This window comes from Pan paniscus, chromosome 7 (assembly GCF_029289425.2).
Source record: "Pan paniscus chromosome 7, NHGRI_mPanPan1-v2.0_pri, whole genome shotgun sequence".
Classification (NCBI taxonomy): domain Eukaryota; kingdom Metazoa; phylum Chordata; class Mammalia; order Primates; family Hominidae; genus Pan; species Pan paniscus.
Window position 1 is genome coordinate 3266363 of NC_073256.2, and position 26963 is coordinate 3293325.

Genomic DNA, 26963 nt, shown 5'->3' on the forward strand with positions numbered 1-26963 from the left:
AAACATGGAAATATCTCCACCGTTATCTGTATAAACATGGAAATATCGACAGGGCCATCAGTATAAACATTGAAATATCTACACTGCCATCTGTAAAAACATGGAAATATCTACACCGCCAACTGTATAAACATGGAAATATCTACACCACCATCTGTATAAACATGGAAATAACTACAATACCTTCTGTATACACAAGGAAATATCTACACAGACATCTGTATAAATATGGAAATAACTACACTGCCATCTGTATCAACATGGAAATATCTACACTGCCATCTGTAGAAAGATGGAAATATCTACACCGCTATCTCTATAAATATGGAAATATCTACACCGCCATCTCTATAAACATGAAAATATCTACACTGCCATCTCCATAAAGATGGAAGTATCTACTCCGCCATGTGTATAAACACGGAAATATCTACACCACCATCTGTGTAAACATGGAAATATCTACACCGCTATCTGTATAAACATGGAAATATCTACACCGCCATCTGCATGTCCATGGGAATTTCTATGCCGCCATCTGTATAAACATGGAAGTATCTACACGGCCATCTGTGTATAGATGGAAATATCAACACAGCCATCTGTACAAACATGGAAATATCTACACCGCTATCTCTATAAACATGGAAGTATCTGCACTGCCATCTGTAAAAACATGGAAATACCTATACAGTCATCTGTATAAACATGGAAATATCTACAATGCCATCTGTATACACATGGATATATCTAAACAGCCATCTGTATAAGCATGTAAATATCTTCACTGCTATCTCTATAAACATGGAAATATCTACACCGCCATCTCTATAAACATGAAAATATCTACAGTGCCATCTCCATAAATATGGAACTAACTTCTCCGCCATCTGTATAAACATGGAAACATCTACACCGCCATCTGTGTGAACAAGGAAATATCTACAATTCCATCAGGATAAAGATATAAATATCTGCACCGCGAGCTGTATAAACATGTAAATATCTACATCGCTATCTGTATAAACATGGAAATACCAACACCGCTATCGGTATAAACATGGAAATACCTACAACGCCATCTATATAAACATGGAAATATCTACACCGCTATGTCTATAAACATGGAAATACCTACACCGCTATCTCTGTAAACATGGAAATATCTACACCTCTATCTGTATAAACATGGAAATATCTACAATGCCATCTGTAGAAAGATGGAAATATCTACACCGCAATCTGTGTAAACATGGAAATATCTACACCGATATCTGTATAAACATGGAAATATCTACACCGCAATCTGTATAAACATGGAAATATCTACACCGCGATCTGTATAAACATGGAAATATCTACACAGCGATCTGTATAAACATGGAAATATCTGCAACGCGATCTGTATAAACATGGAAATATCTACACCATGATCTGTATAAACATGGAAATATATACACCGCTATCTGTATAAACATGGAAATATCTGCACCGCTATCTCTATAAACATGGAAATATCTACAAAGACATCTGTATGAACATGGAAAAACCTACACAGTCATGTGTAGGAACATTTAAATATCTACACTGCCATCTGTATAAACATAGAAATATCTACAAATCCCTCTGTATAAATATGGAAATATCTGCATAGGCATCTGTGTAAACATGGAAATATCTGCACCGCTATCTGTATAAACATGGAAATACCAACACCGCTGTCTCTATAAACATGGTAATATGTACACCGCTATGTGTATAAACATGGAAATATCTCCACTGCTCTCTGTATAAACATGGAAATATCTCCACCGTTATCTGTATAAACATGGAAATATCGACAGCGCCATCACTATAAACATTGAAATATCTACACTGCCATCTGTAAAAACATGGAAATATCTACACCGCCAACTGTATAAACATGGAAATATCTACACCACCATCTGTATAAACATGGAAATATCTACACAGACATCTGTATAAATATGGAAATAACTACACTGCCATCTGTATAAACATGGAAATATCTACACCGCTATCTGTATAAACATGGAAATATCTACACCGCCATCTGCATGTCCATGGGAATTTCTATGCCGCCATCTGTATAAACATGGAAATATCTACACGGCCATCTGTGTATAGATGGAAATATCAACACAGCCATCTGTACAAACATGGAAATATCTACACCGCTATCTCTATAAACATGGAAGTATCTGCACTGCCATCTGTAAAAACATGGAAATACCTATACAGTCATCTGTATAAACATGGAAATATCTACAATGCCATCTGTATACACATGGATATATCTAAACAGCCATCTGTATAAGCATGTAAATATCTTCACTGCTATCTCTATAAACATGGAAATATCTACACCGCCATCTCTATAAACATGAAAATATCTACAGTGCCATCTCCATAAATATGGAACTAACTTCTCCGCCATCTGTATAAACATGGAAACATCTACACCGCCATCTGTGTGAACAAGGAAATATCTACAATTCCATCAGGATAAAGATATAAATATCTGCACCGCGAGCTGTATAAACATGTAAATATCTACATCGCTATCTGTATAAACATGGAAATACCAACACCGCTATCGGTATAAACATGGAAATATCTACAACGCCATCTATATAAACATGGAAATATCTACACCGCTATGTCTATAAACATGGAAATACCTACACCGCTATCTCTGTAAACATGGAAATATCTACACCTCTATCTGTATAAACATGGAAATATCTACACCACCATCTATATAAACATGGAAATATCTACACCGCCATCTGTATAAACATGGAAATATCTACAATGCCATCTGTAGAAAGATGGAAATATCTACACCGCAATCTGTGTAAACATGGAAATATATACACCGATATCTGTATAAACATGGAAATATCTACACCGCAATCTGTATAAACATGGAAATATCTACACCGCGATCTGTATAAACATGGAAATATCTACACAGCGATCTGTATAAACATGGAAATATCTGCAACACGATCTGTATAAACATGGAAATATCTACACCATGATCTGTATAAACATGGAAATATATACACCGCTATCTGTATAAACATGGAAATATCTGCACCGCTATCTCTATAAACATGGAAATATCTACAAAGACATCTGTATGAACATGGAAATACCTACACAGTCATGTGTAGGAACCTTTAAATATCTACACTGCCATCTGTATAAACATAGAAATATCTACAAAGCCCTCTGTATAAATATGGAAATATCTGCATAGGCATCTGTGTAAACATGGAAATATCTGCACCGCTATCTGTATAAACATGGAAATACCTACACCGCTGTCTCTATAAACATGGTAATATGTACACCGCTATGTGTATAAACATGGAAATATCTCCACTGCTCTCTGTATAAACATGGAAATATCTCCACCGTTATCTGTATAAACATGGAAATATCGACAGCGCCATCACTAAAAACATTGAAATATCTACACTGCCATCTGTAAAAACATGGAAATATCTACACCGCCAACTGTATAAACATGGAAATATCTACACCACCATCTGTATAAACATGGAAATAACTACAATACCATCTGTATACACATGGAAATATCTACACAGACATCTGTATAAATATGGAAATAACTACACTGCCATCTGTATCAACATGGAAATATCTACACTGCCATCTGTAGAAAGATGGAAATATCTACACCGCTATCTCTATAAATATGGAAATATCTACACCGCCATCTCTATAAATATGGAAATATCTACACCGCCATCTCTATAAACATGAAAATATCTACACTGCCATCTCCATAAAGATGGAAGTATCTACTCCGCCATGTGTATAAACACGGAAATATCTACACCACCATCTGTGTAAACATGGAAATATCTACACCGCTATCTGTATAAACATGGAAATATCTACACCGCCATCTGCATGTCCATGGGAATTTCTATGCCGCCATCTGTATAAACATGGAAATATCTACACGGCCATCTGTGTATAGATGGAAATATCAACACAGCCATCTGTACAAACATGGAAATATCTACACCGCTATCTCTATAAACATGGAAGTATCTGCACTGCCATCTGTAAAAACATGGAAATACCTATACAGTCATCTGTATAAACATGGAAATATCTACAATGCCATCTGTATACACATGGATATATCTAAACAGCCATCTGTATAAGCATGTAAATATCTTCACTGCTATCTCTATAAACATGGAAATATCTACACCGCCATCTCTATAAACATGAAAATATCTACAGTGCCATCTCCATAAATATGGAACTAACTTCTCCGCCATCTGTATAAACATGGAAACATCTACACCGCCATCTGTGTGAACAAGGAAATATCTACAATTCCATCAGGATAAAGATATAAATATCTGCACCGCGAGCTGTATAAACATGTAAATATCTACATCGCTATCTGTATAAACATGGAAATACCAACACCGCTATCGGTATAAACATGGAAATATCTACAACGCCATCTATATAAACATGGAAATATCTACACCGCTATGTCTATAAACATGGAAATACCTACACCGCTATCTCTGTAAACATGGAAATATCTACACCTCTATCTGTATAAACATGGAAATATCTACAATGCCATCTGTAGAAAGATGGAAATATCTACACCGCAATCTGTGTAAACATGGAAATATCTACACCGATATCTGTATAAACATGGAAATATCTACACCGCAATCTGTATAAACATGGAAATATCTACACCGCGATCTGTATAAACATGGAAATATCTACACAGCGATCTGTATAAACATGGAAATATCTGCAACGCGATCTGTATAAACATGGAAATATCTACACCATGATCTGTATAAACATGGAAATATATACACCGCTATCTGTATAAACATGGAAATATCTGCACCGCTATCTCTATAAACATGGAAATATCTACAAAGACATCTGTATGAACATGGAAATACCTACACAGTCATGTGTAGGAACATTTAAATATCTACACTGCCATCTGTATAAACATAGAAATATCTACAAATCCCTCTGTATAAATATGGAAATATCCGCATAGGCATCTGTGTAAACATGGAAATATCTGCACCGCTATCTGTATAAACATGGAAATACCAACACCGCTGTCTCTATAAACATGGTAATATGTACACCGCTATGTGTATAAACATGGAAATATCTCCACTGCTCTCTGTATAAACATGGAAATATCTCCAACGTTATCTGTATAAACATGGAAATATCGACAGCGCCATCACTATAAACATTGAAATATCTACACTGCCATCTGTAAAAACATGGAAATATCTACACCGCCAACTGTATAAACATGGAAATATCTACACCACCATCTGTATAAACATGGAAATAACTACAATACCATCTGTATACACATGGAAATATCTACACAGACATCTGTATAAATATGGAAATAACTACACTGCCATCTGTATAAACATGGAAATATCTACACTGCCATCTGTAGAAAGATGGAAATATCTACACCGCTATCTCTATAAATATGGAAATATCTACACCGCCATCTCTATAAACATGAAAATATCTACACTGCCATCTCCATAAAGATGGAAGTATCTACTCCGCCATGTGTATAAACACGGAAATATCTACACCACCATCTGTGTAAACATGGAAATATCTACACCGCTATCTGTATAAACATGGAAATATCTACACCGCCATCTGCATGTCCATGGGAATTTCTATGCCGCCATCTGTATAAACATGGAAATATCTACACGGCCATCTGTGTATAGATGGAAATATCAACACAGCCATCTGTACAAACATGGAAATATCTACACCGCTATCTCTATAAACATGGAAGTATCTGCACTGCCATCTGTAAAAACATGGAAATACCTATACAGTCATCTGTAGAAACATGGAAATATCTACAATGCCATCTGTATACACATGGATATATCTAAACAGCCATCTGTATAAGCATGTAAATATCTTCACTGCTATCTCTATAAACATGGAAATATCTACACCGCCATCTCTATAAACATGAAAATATCTACAGTGCCATCTCCATAAATATGGAACTAACTTCTCCGCCATCTGTATAAACATGGAAACATCTACACCGCCATCTGTGTGAACAAGGAAATATCTACAATTCCATCAGGATAAAGATATAAATATCTGCACCGCGAGCTGTATAAACATGTAAATATCTACATCGCTATCTGTATAAACATGGAAATACCAACACCGCTATCGGTATAAACATGGAAATATCTACAACGCCATCTATATAAACATGGAAATATCTACACCGCTATGTCTATAAACATGGAAATACCTACACCGCTATCTCTGTAAACATGGAAATATCTACACCTCTATCTGTATAAACATGGAAATATCTACACCACCATCTATATAAACATGGAAATATCTACACCGCCATCTGTATAAACATGGAAATATCTACAATGCCATCTGTAGAAAGATGGAAATATCTACACCGCAATCTGTGTAAACATGGAAATATATACACCGATATCTGTATAAACATGGAAATATCTACACCGCAATCTGTATAAACATGGAAATATCTACACCGCGATCTGTATAAACATGGAAATATCTACACAGCGATCTGTATAAACATGGAAATATCTGCAACACGATCTGTATAAACATGGAAATATCTACACCATGATCTGTATAAACATGGAAATATATACACCGCTATCTGTATAAACATGGAAATATCTGCACCGCTATCTCTATAAACATGGAAATATCTACAAAGACATCTGTATGAACATGGAAATACCTACACAGTCATGTGTAGGAACCTTTAAATATCTACACTGCCATCTGTATAAACATAGAAATATCTACAAAGCCCTCTGTATAAATATGGAAATATCTGCATAGGCATCTGTGTAAACATGGAAATATCTGCACCGCTATCTGTATAAACATGGAAATACCTACACCGCTGTCTCTATAAACATGGTAATATGTACACCGCTATGTGTATAAACATGGAAATATCTCCACTGCTCTCTGTATAAACATGGAAATATCTCCACCGTTATCTGTATAAACATGGAAATATCGACAGCGCCATCACTAAAAACATTGAAATATCTACACTGCCATCTGTAAAAACATGGAAATATCTACACCGCCAACTGTATAAACATGGAAATATCTACACCACCATCTGTATAAACATGGAAATAACTACAATACCATCTGTATACACATGGAAATATCTACACAGACATCTGTATAAATATGGAAATAACTACACTGCCATCTGTATCAACATGGAAATATCTACACTGCCATCTGTAGAAAGATGGAAATATCTACACCGCTATCTCTATAAATATGGAAATATCTACACCGCCATCTCTATAAATATGGAAATATCTACACCGCCATCTCTATAAACATGAAAATATCTACACTGCCATCTCCATAAAGATGGAAGTATCTACTCCGCCATGTGTATAAACACGGAAATATCTACACCACCATCTGTGTAAACATGGAAATATCTACACCGCTATCTGTATAAACATGGAAATATCTACACCGCCATCTGCATGTCCATGGGAATTTCTATGCCGCCATCTGTATAAACATGGAAATATCTACACGGCCATCTGTGTATAGATGGAAATATCAACACAGCCATCTGTACAAACATGGAAATATCTACACCGCTATCTCTATAAACATGGAAGTATCTGCACTGCCATCTGTAAAAACATGGAAATACCTATACAGTCATCTGTATAAACATGGAAATATCTACAATGCCATCTGTATACACATGGATATATCTAAACAGCCATCTGTATAAGCATGTAAATATCTTCACTGCTATCTCTATAAACATGGAAATATCTACACCGCCATCTCTATAAACATGAAAATATCTACAGTGCCATCTCCATAAATATGGAACTAACTTCTCCGCCATCTGTATAAACATGGAAACATCTACACCGCCATCTGTGTGAACAAGGAAATATCTACAATTCCATCAGGATAAAGATATAAATATCTGCACCGCGAGCTGTATAAACATGTAAATATCTACATCGCTATCTGTATAAACATGGAAATACCAACACCGCTATCGGTATAAACATGGAAATATCTACAACGCCATCTATATAAACATGGAAATATCTACACCGCTATGTCTATAAACATGGAAATACCTACACCGCTATCTCTGTAAACATGGAAATATCTACACCTCTATCTGTATAAACATGGAAATATCTACAATGCCATCTGTAGAAAGATGGAAATATCTACACCGCAATCTGTGTAAACATGGAAATATCTACACCGATATCTGTATAAACATGGAAATATCTACACCGCAATCTGTATAAACATGGAAATATCTACACCGCGATCTGTATAAACATGGAAATATCTACACAGCGATCTGTATAAACATGGAAATATCTGCAACGCGATCTGTATAAACATGGAAATATCTACACCATGATCTGTATAAACATGGAAATATATACACCGCTATCTGTATAAACATGGAAATATCTGCACCGCTATCTCTATAAACATGGAAATATCTACAAAGACATCTGTATGAACATGGAAATACCTACACAGTCATGTGTAGGAACATTTAAATATCTACACTGCCATCTGTATAAACATAGAAATATCTACAAATCCCTCTGTATAAATATGGAAATATCCGCATAGGCATCTGTGTAAACATGGAAATATCTGCACCGCTATCTGTATAAACATGGAAATACCAACACCGCTGTCTCTATAAACATGGTAATATGTACACCGCTATGTGTATAAACATGGAAATATCTCCACTGCTCTCTGTATAAACATGGAAATATCTCCAACGTTATCTGTATAAACATGGAAATATCGACAGCGCCATCACTATAAACATTGAAATATCTACACTGCCATCTGTAAAAACATGGAAATATCTACACCGCCAACTGTATAAACATGGAAATATCTACACCACCATCTGTATAAACATGGAAATAACTACAATACCATCTGTATACACATGGAAATATCTACACAGACATCTGTATAAATATGGAAATAACTACACTGCCATCTGTATAAACATGGAAATATCTACACTGCCATCTGTAGAAAGATGGAAATATCTACACCGCTATCTCTATAAATATGGAAATATCTACACCGCCATCTCTATAAACATGAAAATATCTACACTGCCATCTCCATAAAGATGGAAGTATCTACTCCGCCATGTGTATAAACACGGAAATATCTACACCACCATCTGTGTAAACATGGAAATATCTACACCGCTATCTGTATAAACATGGAAATATCTACACCGCCATCTGCATGTCCATGGGAATTTCTATGCCGCCATCTGTATAAACATGGAAATATCTACACGGCCATCTGTGTATAGATGGAAATATCAACACAGCCATCTGTACAAACATGGAAATATCTACACCGCTATCTCTATAAACATGGAAGTATCTGCACTGCCATCTGTAAAAACATGGAAATACCTATACAGTCATCTGTATAAACATGGAAATATCTACAATGCCATCTGTATACACATGGATATATCTAAACAGCCATCTGTATAAGCATGTAAATATCTTCACTGCTATCTCTATAAACATGGAAATATCTACACCGCCATCTCTATAAACATGAAAATATCTACAGTGCCATCTCCATAAATATGGAACTAACTTCTCCGCCATCTGTATAAACATGGAAACATCTACACCGCCATCTGTGTGAACAAGGAAATATCTACAATTCCATCAGGATAAAGATATAAATATCTGCACCGCGAGCTGTATAAACATGTAAATATCTACATCGCTATCTGTATAAACATGGAAATACCAACACCGCTATCGGTATAAACATGGAAATATCTACAACGCCATCTATATAAACATGGAAATATCTACACCGCTATGTCTATAAACATGGAAATACCTACACCGCTATCTCTGTAAACATGGAAATATCTACACCTCTATCTGTATAAACATGGAAATATCTACAATGCCATCTGTAGAAAGATGGAAATATCTACACCGCAATCTGTGTAAACATGGAAATATCTACACCGATATCTGTATAAACATGGAAATATCTACACCGCAATCTGTATAAACATGGAAATATCTACACCGCGATCTGTATAAACATGGAAATATCTACACAGCGATCTGTATAAACATGGAAATATCTGCAACGCGATCTGTATAAACATGGAAATATCTACACCATGATCTGTATAAACATGGAAATATATACACCGCTATCTGTATAAACATGGAAATATCTGCACCGCTATCTCTATAAACATGGAAATATCTACAAAGACATCTGTATGAACATGGAAATACCTACACAGTCATGTGTAGGAACATTTAAATATCTACACTGCCATCTGTATAAACATAGAAATATCTACAAATCCCTCTGTATAAATATGGAAATATCCGCATAGGCATCTGTGTAAACATGGAAATATCTGCACCGCTATCTGTATAAACATGGAAATACCAACACCGCTGTCTCTATAAACATGGTAATATGTACACCGCTATGTGTATAAACATGGAAATATCTCCACTGCTCTCTGTATAAACATGGAAATATCTCCACCGTTATCTGTATAAACTTGGAAATATCGACAGCGCCATCACTATAAACATTGAAATATCTACACTGCCATCTGTAAAAACATGGAAATATCTACACCGCCAACTGTATAAACATGGAAATATCTACACCACCATCTGTATAAACATGGAAATAACTACAATACCATCTGTATACACATGGAAATATCTACACAGACATCTGTATAAATATGGAAATAACTACACTGCCATCTGTATAAACATGGAAATATCTACACTGCCATCTGTAGAAAGATGGAAATATCTACACCGCTATCTCTATAAATATGGAAATATCTACACCGCCATCTCTATAAACATGAAAATATCTACACTGCCATCTCCATAAAGATGGAAGTATCTACTCCGCCATGTGTATAAACACGGAAATATCTACACCACCATCTGTGTAAACATGGAAATATCTACACCGCTATCTGTATAAACATGGAAATATCTACACCGCCATCTGCATGTCCATGGGAATTTCTATGCCGCCATCTGTATAAACATGGAAATATCTACACGGCCATCTGTGTATAGATGGAAATATCAACACAGCCATCTGTACAAACATGGAAATACCTACACCGCTATCTCTATAAACATGGAAGTATCTGCACTGCCATCTGTAAAAACATGGAAATACCTATACAGTCATCTGTATAAACATGGAAATATCTACAATGCCATCTGTATACACATGGATATATCTAAACAGCCATCTGTATAAGCATGTAAATACCTTCACTGCTATCTCTATAAACATGGAAATATCTACACCGCCATCTCTATAAACATGAAAATATCTACAGTGCCATCTCCATAAATATGGAACTAACTTCTCCGCCATCTGTATAAACATGGAAACATCTACACCGCCATCTGTGTGAACAAGGAAATATCTACAATTCCATCAGGATAAAGATATAAATATCTGCACCGCGAGCTGTATAAACATGTAAATATCTACATCGCTATCTGTATAAACATGGAAATACCAACACCGCTATCGGTATAAACATGGAAATATCTACAACGCCATCTATATAAACATGGAAATATCTACACCGCTATGTCTATAAACATGGAAATACCTACACCGCTATCTCTGTAAACATGGAAATATCTACACCTCTATCTGTATAAACATGGAAATATCTACAATGCCATCTGTAGAAAGATGGAAATATCTACACCGCAATCTGTGTAAACATGGAAATATCTACACCGATATCTGTATAAACATGGAAATATCTACACCGCAATCTGTATAAACATGGAAATATCTACACCGCGATCTGTATAAACATGGAAATATCTACACAGCGATCTGTATAAACATGGAAATATCTGCAACGCGATCTGTATAAACATGGAAATATCTACACCATGATCTGTATAAACATGGAAATATATACACCGCTATCTGTATAAACATGGAAATATCTGCACCGCTATCTCTATAAACATGGAAATATCTACAAAGACATCTGTATGAACATGGAAATACCTACACAGTCATGTGTAGGAACATTTAAATATCTACACTGCCATCTGTATAAACATAGAAATATCTACAAATCCCTCTGTATAAATATGGAAATATCTGCATAGGCATCTGTGTAAACATGGAAATATCTGCACCGCTATCTGTATAAACATGGAAATACCAACACCGCTGTCTCTATAAACATGGTAATATGTACACCGCTATGTGTATAAACATGGAAATATCTCCACTGCTCTCTGTATAAACATGGAAATATCTCCACCGTTATCTGTATAAACATGGAAATATCGACAGGGCCATCACTATAAACATTGAAATATCTACACTGCCATCTGTAAAAACATGGAAATATCTACACCGCCAACTGTATAAACATGGAAATATCTACACCACCATCTGTATAAACATGGAAATAACTACAATACCTTCTGTATACACATGGAAATATCTACACAGACATCTGTATAAATATGGAAATAACTACACTGCCATCTGTATCAACATGGAAATATCTACACTGCCATCTGTAGAAAGATGGAAATATCTACACCGCTATCTCTATAAATATGGAAATATCTACACCGCCATCTCTATAAACATGAAAATATCTACACTGCCATCTCCATAAAGATGGAAGTATCTACTCCGCCATGTGTATAAACACGGAAATATCTACACCACCATCTGTGTAAACATGGAAATATCTACACCGCTATCTGTATAAACATGGAAATATCTACACCGCCATCTGCATGTCCATGGGAATTTCTATGCCGCCATCTCTATAAACATGGAAATATCTACACGGCCATCTGTGTATAGATGGAAATATCAACACAGCCATCTGTACAAACATGGAAATATCTACACCGCTATCTCTATAAACATGGAAGTATCTGCACTGCCATCTGTAAAAACATGGAAATACCTATACAGTCATCTGCATAAACATGGAAATATCTACAATGCCATCTGTATACACATGGATATATCTAAACAGCCATCTGTATAAGCATGTAAATATCTTCACTGCTATCTCTATAAACATGGAAATATCTACACCGCCATCTCTATAAACATGAAAATATCTACAGTGCCATCTCCATAAATATGGAACTAACTTCTCCGCCATCTGTATAAACATGGAAACATCTACACCGCCATCTGTGTGAACAAGGAAATATCTACAATTCCATCACGATAAAGATATAAATAACTGCACCGCGAGCTGTATAAACATGTAAATATCTACATCGCTATCTGTATAAACATGGAAATACCAACACCGCTATCGGTATAAACATGGAAATATCTACAACGCCATCTATATAAACATGGAAATATCTACACCGCTATGTCTATAAACATGGAAATACCTACACCGCTATCTCTGTAAACATGGAAATATCTACACCTCTATCTGTATAAACATGGAAATATCTACAATGCCATCTGTAGAAAGATGGAAATATCTACACCGCAATCTGTGTAAACATGGAAATATCTACACCGATATCTGTATAAACATGGAAATATCTACACCGCAATCTGTATAAACATGGAAATATCTACACCGCGATCTGTATAAACATGGAAATATCTACACAGCGATCTGTATAAACATGGAAATATCTGCAACGCGATCTGTATAAACATGGAAATATCTACACCATGATCTGTATAAACATGGAAATATATACACCGCTATCTGTATAAACATGGAAATATCTGCACCGCTATCTCTATAAACATGGAAATATCTACAAAGACATCTGTATGAACATGGAAATACCTACACAGTCATGTGTAGGAACATTTAAATATCTACACTGCCATCTGTATAAACATAGAAATATCTACAAATCCCTCTGTATAAATATGGAAATATCTGCATAGGCATCTGTGTAAACATGGAAATATCTGCACCGCTATCTGTATAAACATGGAAATACCAACACCGCTGTCTCTATAAACATGGTAATATGTACACCGCTATGTGTATAAACATGGAAATATCTCCACTGCTCTCTGTATAAACATGGAAATATCTCCGCCGTTATCTGTATAAACATGGAAATATCGACAGCGCCATCACTATAAACATTGAAATATCTACACTGCCATCTGTAAAAACATGGAAATATCTACACCGCCAACTGTATAAACATGGAAATATCTACACCACCATCTGTATAAACATGGAAATAACTACAATACCATCTGTATACACATGGAAATATCTACACAGACATCTGTATAAATATGGAAATAACTACACTGCCATCTGTATAAACATGGAAATATCTACACTGCCATCTGTAGAAAGATGGAAATATCTACACCGCTATCTGTATAAACATGGAAATATCTACACCGCCATCTGCATGTCCATGGGAATTTCTATGCCGCCATCTGTATAAACATGGAAATATCTACACGGCCATCTGTGTATAGATGGAAATATCAACACAGCCATCTGTACAAACATGGAAATATCTACACCGCTATCTCTATAAACATGGAAGTATCTGCACTGCCATCTGTAAAAACATGGAAATACCTATACAGTCATCTGTATAAACATGGAAATATCTACAATGCCATCTGTATACACATGGATATATCTAAACAGCCATCTGTATAAGCATGTAAATATCTTCACTGCTATCTCTATAAACATGGAAATATCTACACCGCCATCTCTATAAACATGAAAATATCTACAGTGCCATCTCCATAAATATGGAACTAACTTCTCCGCCATCTGTATAAACATGGAAACATCTACACCGCCATCTGTGTGAACAAGGAAATATCTACAATTCCATCAGGATAAAGATATAAATATCTGCACCGCGAGCTGTATAAACATGTAAATATCTACATCGCTATCTGTATAAACATGGAAATACCAACACCGCTATCGGTATAAACATGGAAATATCTACAACGCCATCTATATAAACATGGAAATATCTACACCGCTATGTCTATAAACATGGAAATACCTACACCGCTATCTCTGTAAACATGGAAATATCTACACCTCTATCTGTATAAACATGGAAATATCTACAATGCCATCTGTAGAAAGATGGAAATATCTACACCGCAATCTGTGTAAACATGGAAATATCTACACCGATATCTGTATAAACATGGAAATATCTACACCGCAATCTGTATAAACATGGAAATATCTACACCGCGATCTGTATAAACATGGAAATATCTACACAGCGATCTGTATAAACATGGAAATATCTGCAACGCGATCTGTATAAACATGGAAATATCTACACCATGATCTGTATAAACATGGAAATATATACACCGCTATCTGTATAAACATGGAAATATCTGCACCGCTATCTCTATAAACATGGAAATATCTACAAAGACATCTGTATGAACATGGAAATACCTACACAGTCATGTGTAGGAACATTTAAATATCTACACTGCCATCTGTATAAACATAGAAATATCTACAAATCCCTCTGTATAAATATGGAAATATCTGCATAGGCATCTGTGTAAACATGGAAATATCTGCACCGCTATCTGTATAAACATGGAAATACCAACACCGCTGTCTCTATAAACATGGTAATATGTACACCGCTATGTGTATAAACATGGAAATATCTCCACTGCTCTCTGTATAAACATGGAAATATCTCCACCGTTATCTGTATAAACATGGAAATATCGACAGCGCCATCACTATAAACATTGAAATATCTACACTGCCATCTGTAAAAACATGGAAATATCTACACCGCCAACTGTATAAACATGGAAATATCTACACCACCATCTGTATAAACATGGAAATAACTACAATACCATCTGTATAAACATGGAAATATCTACACAGACATCTGTATAAATATGGAAATAACTACACTGCCATCTGTATCAACATGGAAATATCTACACTGCCATCTGTAGAAAGATGGAAATATCTACACCGCTATCTCTATAAATATGGAAATATCTACACCGCCATCTCTATAAACATGAAAATATCTACACTGCCATCTCCATAAAGATGGAAGTATCTACTCCGCCATGTGTATAAACACGGAAATATCTACACCACCATCTGTGTAAACTTGGAAATATCTACACCGCTATCTGTATAAACATGGAAATATCTACACCGCCATCTGCATGTCCATGGGAATTTCTATGCCGCCATCTGTATAAACATGGAAATATCTACACGGCCATCTGTGTATAGATGGAAATATCAACACAGCCATCTGTACAAACATGGAAATATCTACACCGCTATCTCTATAAACATGGAAGTATCTGCACTGCCATCTGTAAAAACATGGAAATACCTATACAGTCATCTGTATAAACATGGAAATATCTACAATGCCATCTGTATACACATGGATATATCTAAACAGCCATCTGTATAAGCATGTAAATATCTTCACTGCTATCTCTATAAACATGGAAATATCTACACCGCCATCTCTATAAACATGAAAATATCTACAGTGCCATCTCCATAAATATGGAACTAACTTCTCCGCCATCTGTATAAGCATGGAAACATCTACACCGCCATCTGTGTGAACAAGGAAATATCTACAATTCCATCAGGATAAAGATATAAATATCTGCACCGCGAGCTGTATAAACATGTAAATATCTACATCGCTATCTGTATAAACATGGAAATACCAACACCGCTATCGGTATAAACATGGAAATATCTACAACGCCATCTATATAAACATGGAAATATCTACACCGCTATGTCTATAAACATGGAAATACCTACACCGCTATCTCTGTAAACATGGAAATATCTACACCTCTATCTGTATAAACATGGAAATATCTACAATGCCATCTGTAGAAAGATGGAAATATCTACTCCGCAATCTGTGTAAACATGGAAATATCTACACCGATATCTGTATGAACATGGAAATATCTACACCGCAATCTGTATAAACATGTAAATATCTACACCGCGATCTGTATAAACATGGAAATATCTACACAGCGATCTGTATAAACATGGAAATATCTGCAACGCGATCTGTATAAACATGGAAATATCTACACCATGATCTGTATAAACATGGAAATATATACACCGCTATCTGTATAAACATGGAAATATCTGCACCGCTATCTCTATAAACATGGAAATATCTACAAAGACATCTGTATGAACATGGAAATACCTACACAGTCATGTGTAGGAACATTTAAATATCTACACCGCCATCTGTATAAACATAGAATTATCTACAAATCCCTCTGTATAAATATGGAAATATCTGCATAGGCATCTGTGTAAACATGGAAATATCTGCACCGCTATCTGTATAAACATGGAAATACCAACACCGCTGTCTCTATAAACATGGTAATATGTACACCGCTATGTGTATAAACATGGAAATATCTCCACTGCTCTCTGTATAAACATGGAAATATCTCCACCGTTATCTGTATAAACATGGAAATATCGACAGGGCCATCACTATAAACATTGAAATATCTACACTGCCATCTGTAAAAACATGGAAATATCTACACCGCCAACTGTATAAACATGGAAATATCTACACCACCATCTGTATAAACATGGAAATAACTACAATACCTTCTTTATACACATGGAAATATCTACACAGACATCTGTATAAATATGGAAATAACTACACTGCCATCTGTATCAACATGGAAATATCTACACTGCCATCTGTAGAAAGATGGAAATATCTACACCGCTATCTCTATAAATATGGAAATATCTACACTGCCATCTCTATAAACATGAAAATATCTACACTGCCATCTCCATAAAGATGGAAGTATCTACTCCGCCATGTGAATAAACACGGAAATATCTACACCACCATCTGTGTAAACATGGAAATATCTACACCGCTATCTGTATAAACATGGAAATATCTACACCGCCATCTGCATGTCCATGGGAATTTCTACGCCGCCATCTGTATAAACATGGAAATATCTACACGGCCATCTGTGTATAGATGGTAATATCAACACAGCCATCTGTACAAACATGGAATTATCTACAGCGCTATCTCTATAAACATGGAAATATCTGCACTGCCATCTGTAAAAACATGGAAATACCTATACAGTCATCTGTGTAAACATGGAAATATCTACAATGCCATCTGTATACACATGGAAATATCTAAACAGCCATCTGTATAAGCATGTAAATATCTTCACTGCTATCTCTATAAACATGGAAATATCTACACCGACATCTCTATAAACATGAAAATATCTACAGTGCCATCTCCATACATATGGAACTAACTACTCCGCCATCTGTATAAACATGGAAACATCTACACCGCCATCTGTGTGAACAAGGAAATATCTACAATTACATCAGGATAAAGATATAAATATCTGCACCGCGAGCTGTATAAACATGTAAATATCTACATCGCTATCTGTATAAACATGGAAATACCAACACCGCTATCGGTATAAACATGGAAATATCTACAACGCCATCTATATAAACATGGAAATATCTACACCGCTATGTCTATAAACATGGAAATACCAACACCGCTATCTCTGTAAACATGGAAATATCTACACCTCTATCTGTATAAACATGGAAATATCTACACCACCATCTATATAAACATGGAAATATCTACACCGCCATCTGTATAAACATGGAAATATCTACAATGCCATCTGTAGAAAGATGGAAATATCTACACCGCAATCTGTGTAAACATGGAAATATATACACCGATATCTGTATAAACATGGAAATATCTACACCGCAATCTGTATAAACATGGAAATATCTACACCGCGATCTGTATAAACATGGAAATATCTACACAGCGATCTGTATAAACATGGAAATATCTGCAACACGATCTGTATAAACATGGAAATATCTACACCATGATCTGTATAAACATGGAAATATATACACCGCTATCTGTATAAACATGGAAATATCTGCACCGCTATCTCTATAAACATGGAAATATCTACAAAGACATCTGTATGAACATGGAAATACCTACACAGTCATGTGTAGGAACATTTAAATATCTACACTGCCATCTGTATAAACATAGAAATATCTACAAAGCCCTCTGTATAAATATGGAAATATCTGCATAGGCATCTGTGTAAACATGGAAATATCTGCACCGCTATCTGTATAAACATGGAAATACCTACACCGCTGTCTCTATAAACATGGTAATATGTACACCGCTATGTGTATAAACATGGAAATATCTCCACTGCTCTCTGTATAAACATGGAAATATCTCCACCGTTATCTGTATAAACATGGAAATATCGACAGCGCCATCACTATAAACATTGAAATATCTACACTGCCATCTGTAAAAACATGGAAATATCTACACCGCCAACTGTATAAACATGGAAATATCTACACCACCATCTGTATAAACATGGAAATAACTACAATACCATCTGTATACACATGGAAATATCTACACAGACATCTGTATAAATATGGAAATAACTACACTGCCATCTGTATAAACATGGAAATATCTACACTGCCATCTGTAGAAAGATGGAAATATCTACACCGCTATCTCTATAAATATGGAAATATCTACACCGCCATCTCTATAAACATGAAAATATCTACACTGCCATCTCCATAAAGATGGAAGTATCTACTCCGCCATGTGTATAAACACGGAAATATCTACACCACCATCTGTGTAAACATGGAAATATCTACACCGCTATCTGTATAAACATGGAAATATCTACACCGCCATCTGCATGTCCATGGGAATTTCTATGCCGCCATCTGTATAAACATGGAAATATCTACACGGCCATCTGTGTATAGATGGAAATATCAACACAGCCATCTGTACAAACATGGAAATATCTACACCGCTATCTCTATAAACATGGAAGTATCTGCACTGCCATCTGTGAAAACATGGAAATACCTATACAGTCATCTGTATTAGCATGGAAATATCTACAATGCCATCTGTATACACATGGATATATCTAAACAGCCATCTGTATAAGCATGTAAATATCTTCACTGCTATCTCTATAAACATGGAAATATCTACACCGCCATCTCTATAAACATGAAAATATCTACAGTGCCATCTCCATAAATATGGAACTAACTTCTCCGCCATCTGTATAAACATGGAAACATCTACACCGCCATCTGTGTGAACAAGGAAATATCTACAATTCCATCAGGATAAAGATATAAATATCTGCACCGCGAGCTGTATAAACATGTAAATATCTACATCGCTATCTGTATAAACATGGAAATACCAACACCGCTATCGGTATAAACATGGAAATATCTACAACGCCATCTATATAAACATGGAAATATCTACACCGCTATGTCTATAAACATGGAAATACCTACACCGCTATCTCTGTAAACATGGAAATATCTACACCTCTATCTGTATAAACATGGAAATATCTACAATGCCATCTGTAGAAAGATGGAAATATCTACACCGCAATCTGTGTAAACATGGAAATATCTACACCGATATCTGTATAAACATGGAAATATCTACACCGCAATCTGTATAAACATGGAAATATCTACACCGCGATCTGTATAAACATGGAAATATCTACACAGCGATCTGTATAAACATGGAAATATCTGCAACGCGATCTGTATAAACATGGAAATATCTACACCATGATCTGTATAAACATGGAAATATATACACCGCTATCTGTATAAACATGGAAATATCTGCACCGCTATCTCTATAAACATGGAAATATCTACAAAGACATCTGTATGAACATGGAAATACCTACACAGTCATGTGTAGAAACATTTAAATATCTACACTGCCATCTGTATAAACATAGAAATATCTACAAATCCCTCTGTATAAATATGGAAATATCTGCATAGGCATCTGTGTAAACATGGAAATATCTGCACCGCTATCTGTATAAACATGGAAATACCAACACCGCTGTCTCTATAAACATGGTAATATGTACACCGCTATGTGTATAAACATGGAAATATCTCCACTGCTCTCTGTATAAACATGGAAATATCTCCACCGTTATCTGTATAAACATGGAAATATCGACAGCGCCATCACTATAAACATTGAAATATCTACACTGCCATCTGTAAAAACATGGAAATATCTACACCGCCAACTGTATAAACATGGAAATATCTACACCACCATCTGTATAAACATGGAAATAACTACAATACCTTCTGTATACACATGGAAATATCTACACAGACATCTGTATAAATATGGAAATAACTACACTGCCATCTGTATCAACATGGAAATATCTACACTGCCATCTGTAGAAAGATGGAAATATCTACACCGCTATCTCTATAAATATGGAAATATCTACACCGCCATCTCTATAAACATGAAAATATCTACACTGCCATCTCCATAAAGATGGAAGTATCTACTCCGCCATGTGTATAAACACGGAAATATCTACACCACCATCTGTGTAAACATGGAAATATCTACACCGCTATCTGTATAAACATGGAAATATCTACACCGCCATCTGCATGTCCATGGGAATTTCTATGCCGCCATCTGTATAAACATGGAAATATCTACACGGCCATCTGTGTATAGATGGAAATATCAACACAGCCATCTGTACAAACATGGAAATATCTACACCGCTATCTCTATAAACATGGAAGTATCTGCACTGCCATCTGTAAAAACATGGAAATACCTATACAGTCATCTGTAGAAACATGGAAATATCTACAATGCCATCTGTATACACATGGATATATCTAAACAGCCATCTGTATAAGCATGTAAATATCTTCACTGCTATCTCTATAAACATGGAAATATCTACACCGCCATCTCTATAAACATGAAAATATCTACAGTGCCATCTCCATAAATATGGAACTAACTTCTCCGCCATCTGTATAAACATGGAAACATCTACACCGCCATCTGTGTGAACAAGGAAATATCTACAATTCCATCAGGATAAAGATATAAATATCTGCACCGCGAGCTGTATAAACATGTAAATATCTACATCGCTATCTGTATAAACATGGAAATACCAACACCGCTATCGGTATAAACATGGAAATATCTACAACGCCATCTATATAAACATGGAAATATCTACACCGCTATGTCTATAAACATGGAAATACCTACACCGCTATCTCTGTAAACATGGAAATATCTACACCTCTATCTGTATAAACATGGAAATATCTACACCACCATCTATATAAACATGGAAATATCTACACTGCCATCTGTATAAACATGGAAATATCTACAATGCCATCTGTAGAAAGATGGAAATATCTACACCGCAATCTGTGTAAACATGGAAATATATACACCGCTATCTGTATAAACATGGAAATATCTGCACCGCTATCTCTATAAACATGGAAATATCTACAAAGACATCTGTATGAACATGGAAATACCTACACAGTCATGTGTAGGAACATTTAAATATCTACACTGCCATCTGTATAAACATAGAAATATCTACAAATCCCTCTGTATAAATATGGAAATATCTGCATAGGCATCTGTGTAAACATGTTAATATCTGCACCGCTATCTGTATAAACATGGAAATACCAACACCGCTGTCTCTATAAACATGGTAATATGTACACCGCTATGTGTATAAACATGGAAATATCTCCACTGCTCTCTGTATAAACATGGAAATATCTCCACCGTTATCTGTATAAACATGGAAATATCGACAGCGCCATCACTATAAACATTGAAATATCTACACTGCCATCTGTAAAAACATGGAAATATCTACACCGCCAACTGTATAAACATGGAAATATCTACACCACCATCTGTATAAACATGGAAATAACTACAATACCATCTGTATACACATGGAAATATCTACACAGACATCTGTATAAATATGGAAATAACTAAACTGCCATCTGTATAAACATGGAAATATCTACACTGCCATCTGTAGAAAGATGGAAATATCTACACCGCTATCTCTATAAATATGGAAATATCTACACCGCCATCTCTATAAACATGAAAATATCTACACTGCCATCTCCATAAAGATGGAAGTATCTACTCCGCCATGTGTATAAACACGGAAATATCTACACCACCATCTGTGTAAACATGGAAATATCTACACCGCTATCTGTATAAACATGGAAATATCTACACCGCCATCTGCATGTCCATGGGAATTTCTATGCCGCCATCTGTATAAACATGGAAATATCTACACGGCCATCTGTGTATAGATGGAAATATCAACACAGCCATCTGTACAAACATGGAAATATCTACACCGCTATCTCTATAAACATGGAAGTATCTGCACTGCCATCTGTAAAAACATGGAAATACCTATACAGTCATCTGTATAAACATGGAAATATCTACAATGCCATCTGTATACACATGGATATATCTAAACAGCCATCTGTATAAGCATGTAAATATCTTCACTGCTATCTCTATAAACGTGGAAATATCTACACCGCCATCTCTATAAACATGAAAATATCTACAGTGCCATCTCCATAAATATGGAACTAACTTCTCCGCCATCTGTATAAACATGGAAACATCTACACCGCCATCTGTGTGAACAAGGAAATATCTACAATTCCATCAGGATAAAGATATAAATATCTGCACCGCGAGCTGTATAAACATGTAAATATCTACATCGCTATCTGTATAAACATGGAAATACCAACACCGCTATCGGTATAAACATGGAAATATCTACAACGCCATCTATATAAACATGGAAATATCTACACCGCTATGTCTATAAACATGGAAATACCTACACCGCTATCTCTGTAAACATGGAAATATCTACACCTCTATCTGTATAAACATGGAAATATCTACACCACCATCTATATAAACATGGAAATATCTACACCGCCATCTGTATAAACATGGAAATATCTACAATGCCATCTGTAGAAAGATGGAAATATCTACACCGCAATCTGTGTAAACATGGAAATATATACACCGATATCTGTATAAACATGGAAATATCTACACCGCAATCTGTATAAACATGGAAATATCTACACCGCGATCTGTATAAACATGGAAATATCTACACAGCGATCTGTATAAACATGGAAATATCTGCAACACGATCTGTATAAACATGGAAATATCTACACCATGATCTGTATAAACATGGAAATATATACACCGCTATCTGTATAAACATGGAAATATCTGCACCGCTATCTCTATAAACATGGAAATATCTACAAAGACATCTGTATGAACATGGAAATACCTACACAGTCATGTGTAGGAACCTTTAAATATCTACACTGCCATCTGTATAAACATAGAAATATCTACAAAGCCCTCTGTATAAATATGGAAATATCTGCATAGGCATCTGTGTAAACATGGAAATATCTGCACCGCTATCTGTATAAACATGGAAATACCTACACCGCTGTCTCTATAAACATGGTAATATGTACACCGCTATGTGTATAAACATGGAAATATCTCCACTGCTCTCTGTATAAACATGGAAATATCTCCACCGTTATCTGTATAAACATGGAAATATCGACAGCGCCATCACTATAAACATTGAAATATCTACACTGCCATCTGTAAAAACATGGAAATATCTACACCGCCAACTGTATAAACATGGAAATATCTACACCACCATCTGTATAAACATGGAAATAACTACAATACCATCTGTATACACATGGAAATATCTACACAGACATCTGTATAAATATGGAAATAACTACACTGCCATCTGTATCAACATGGAAATATCTACACTGCCATCTGTAGAAAGATGGAAATATCTACACCGCTATCTCTATAAATATGGAAATATCTACACCGCCATCTCTATAAACATGAAAATATCTACACTGCCATCTCCATAAAGATGGAAGTATCTACTCCGCCATGTGTATAAACACGGAAATATCTACACCACCATCTGTGTAAACATGGAAATATCTACACCGCTATCTGTATAAACATGGAAATATCTACACCGCCATCTGCATGTCCATGGGAATTTCTATGCCGCCATCTGTATAAACATGGAAATATCTACACGGCCATCTGTGTATAGATGGAAATATCAACACAGCCATCTGTACAAACATGGAAATATCTACACCGCTATCTCTATAAACATGGAAGTATCTGCACTGCCATCTGTAAAAACATGGAAATACCTATACAGTCATCTGTAGAAACATGGAAATATCTACAATGCCATCTGTATACACATGGATATATCTAAACAGCCATCTGTATAAGCATGTAAATATCTTCACTGCTATCTCTATAAACATGGAAATATCTACACCGCCATCTCTATAAACATGAAAATATCTACAGTGCCATCTCCATAAATATGGAACTAACTTCTCCGCCATCTGTATAAACATGGAAACATCTACACCGCCATCTGTGTGAACAAGGAAATATCTACAATTCCATCAGGATAAAGATATAAATATCTGCACCGCGAGCTGTATAAACATGTAAATATCTACATCGCTATCTGTATAAACATGGAAATACCAACACCGCTATCGGTATAAACATGGAAATATCTACAACGCCATCTATATAAACATGGAAATATCTACACCGCTATGTCTATAAACATGGAAATACCTACACCGCTATCTCTGTAAACATGGAAATATCTACACCTCTATCTGTATAAACATGGAAATATCTACACCACCATCTATATAAACATGGAAATATCTACACTGCCATCTGTATAAACATGGAAATATCTACAATGCCATCTGTAGAAAGATGGAAATATCTACACCGCAATCTGTGTAAACATGGAAATATATACACCGCTATCTGTATAAACATGGAAATATCTGCACCGCTATCTCTATAAACATGGAAATATCTACAAAGACATCTGTATGAACATGGAAATACCTACACAGTCATGTGTAGGAACATTTAAATATCTACACTGCCATCTGTATAAACATAGAAATATCTACAAATCCCTCTGTATAAATATGGAAATATCTGCATAGGCATCTGTGTAAACATGGAAATATCTGCACCGCTATCTGTATAAACATGGAAATACCAACACCGCTGTCTCTATAAACATGGTAATATGTACACCGCTATGTGTATAAACATGGAAATATCTCCACTGCTCTCTGTATAAACATGGAAATATCTCCACCGTTATCTGTATAAACATGGAAATATCGACAGCGCCATCACTATAAACATTGAAATATCTACACTGCCATCTGTAAAAACATGGAAATATCTACACCGCCAACTGTATAAACATGGAAATATCTACACCACCATCTGTATAAACATGGAAATAACTACAATACCATCTGTATACACATGGAAATATCTACACAGACATCTGTATAAATATGGAAATAACTAAACTGCCATCTGTATAAACATGGAAATATCTACACTGCCATCTGTAGAAAGATGGAAATATCTACACCGCTATCTCTATAAATATGGAAATATCTACACCGCCATCTCTATAAACATGAAAATATCTACACTGCCATCTCCATAAAGATGGAAGTATCTACT